This window comes from Pinus tabuliformis, chromosome 7, assembly GCF_031772625.1.
Source record: "Pinus tabuliformis cultivar Carrire ecotype Pingquan chromosome 7, CPIR1, whole genome shotgun sequence".
In the NCBI taxonomy this organism is placed as follows: Eukaryota; Viridiplantae; Streptophyta; class Pinopsida; order Pinales; family Pinaceae; genus Pinus; species Pinus tabuliformis.
In genome coordinates, this window is record NC_142293.1 from 443359373 (window position 1) to 443362322 (window position 2950).

Sequence of the window (2950 nt, forward strand, 5' to 3'; positions counted from 1 at the left end):
CACTTTCACCGGCTTGCCTGAGGTAAACATGAGATGAGGGTTACTATGACATGAGTCAACCTCCTAGATATCCTTAAGGAAATGGAGTCGACAAAACAAGACCTTACTAACCTCCCTTAGGTGCTACAAGATCCCTAGGAGCTAACCAACCACTCCACATGCCCAACCTTTGAGTTACCTTTCTTTGTCATTGACCTGGGCTCTTAGTCACTCCCATGACAAGGAAAGCTATTAGCTGATACCCTTCATTTGCTCTCATGAGATTGCATCCTAGCGGTTGTATACTTTTTCAATCATTTCAATGCAGCGACCGCAAGATCTAAGCCACTTTTCTAGGGCTAGTCTCCAGACCCCTGCCCAGAACTTGATGAGAACTTCTAGAATGATGAATGACATACATATAAAGATACACAAAAATTAGATAAGGACTTGACCTAACTCGGCCTAACCATGACTGCCATTCCGATAAACACATTGAGAACACGAGATTTGTTGGTCATGAATTCACATCTAAACATAGGGATCTGGAACTTATATGAAGTTTAACAAGAAGGAATAATTCCCTCTCACAATAGCTACAATAACATATATTAGGTCACGCATTTAATAACCATTCATTTATCAACCAAACATGATAAGAGGCATAACTTGGACCTGTCATAAAACCATGCTTATAACCAACATATATCTAGATAAATAACAATGACATAACAACCATTAAAGCCACATAATAACAAGTACATTTAATCATAAAATACAAGAGGAACTTAGCTCTTATTAACATATGCAAAAGCTAACCAAGTCAGGGACTTCCACGTACCACCCGACTATAGATTGCGCTCAACCAAATATTTCTTTCAGCCAATCACCCTTGTGTCATATTCCAAGCATGAATGTGGGATCTCACGGGATAAACCAATCCATAAACAACCAAGGGAATCCAGAGGTGAAATTACCTCCACCCTCACACTACCGTGATCTCACCTAAGATGGTCTTAAGATCATAAAACCAAACCAAGCTTAGATGCCTCAATATTCCTTCAGCATCCCTTTCCCATCACACCATGGCTATCTAGAAATGGTAAGGCAAGGCTAAAACAATTGTCAAAACCTGGCAAAACCCATGCCACTGACAACAAATGAACCAAATACACACATGCATATACCATGCATGCCAAAACTAGCTAGGAAATCATACATGCAACCTGTTACATGCAAATATTCCCATTGAAGCCGATTGATCCAAACTTTCCTTGTTTGATCCTTGCTTTCCTTCACTTTCCTTGTCCTTCCTTTTCTTGATTGCTTTCATTCTCCTCTTGGTGCTTTTCTCCTCTATGAGGTTAATTCCAAAACAAAACTAACAAAAGGCCGCAAACTGATGCTCTGATGTCTTTTTATTATTTATGCCTCTAGTTTCTTCATTTTTCCTCTATTTTCCTTCAATTTCCTCCTCACATGCAATCTGTGACCTTTCACCTCCCTTTTCTCTTACTTTACTTTATTTTCAAAAAATAAATGCCAATAATGTCCTTTTTCCTTTTCAAAACCTTTGCCATTTCCTTTGCCAATTTACCCTTAGACATAATAAACAACAATTGATGCCCACTAGGATGTTTTTCCCAACATTCAACTTGGAATATGTGTCCCATGAACTTGGTCTTATTTTTCCTTTATTAACTTTATTACATGAACTTTTAACCCAGGGATTTTATAGGTAGAGTGGAGGAAGTGTTAAAGATATGCTATGTCTAATAGACAAAGATCAACTAAAGGTGAGCATATTAGAATAAAGTTCTATAGACACATGGAATTTTTTCTTGCTGAAGGGGGTCATGTTCTTATGATGCTGAGAGCATACATGACATTGAAGTGACCTTGAGGTACAAACATCGAGTGAAATGATGGGTACCTAAGGACCTTCCTCAAGTAAACACTAATTTTTGCTTCAATGAGAGGATATATCAGATTGCTCCATCATTGTTACATGGTTTGGGGCTATTTTCCATGGATGTAATAAAGGTTTGTTATGATGGATTAACTGAATTAATGGAGTATTTCGAACCCAGTTACAATTACAATTATTGGATGTAGTTGGTCCAATATACATGAGGTATGCAAAGATACAAAGTGGTTTCAAATTATATACAACTAAGAGACACTGATAAAAATAAAGGAGCATCTATTTATATTGACGGAAGTCTAAAAGCATTGGGGAATATTGCAAGGTTTATAAATAGTACTCGACACAACAAATAAGGAATCCAATTACATATTTGAGGGACATGAAGTAAACCACATATTCATATGCACAATAAAATCAATAGTTGCAAGAGAAGACTTGTTTATCAATTAAAACTTGAATCGAATAAATAAAATCAATATTTCTATTATGGGGGTGGTATGTATCAAAATTTCATGGCCAATGAACATCATATGATGACTTATACAAAATTCATATATATTTCCATTTTTCATTTTTGAGTGGTAAATAAATGAATTTGCAGCTAACTTTTTTATAATAATGTGTATATATAATCCAATTAACTAGAGTCCAAATTGGTCTTTATCTGATTTATTATGTATTTATTAAGCCAAAAATTATATTATAATGTGGCAGGATGATCGTGGAAAAGTGCCAGCAGAGTCAGAATAGGTAGAAATTAATGATTTCAATTCACATTAAATGTGAAATTGATTACTTGTTTAAATAATTGAAACAAATTTTCTTTTGTTGAAATATGTAGTATGAGGGACATGAACATAGTGATCGTGATTGGTTTGATGAGGAGGAGTTGTTTGATTCACCCAACCCATTCAAAACAATAACAAATATTGTGGTTAAAACAAACAAAGAACTTGTTCGCTTGATTCACATTAGAGATAAAATTCTTGAAGATGAAACATATGATGCACATCCTAAATGAAAATCTAAAGAGATATGAGGTAA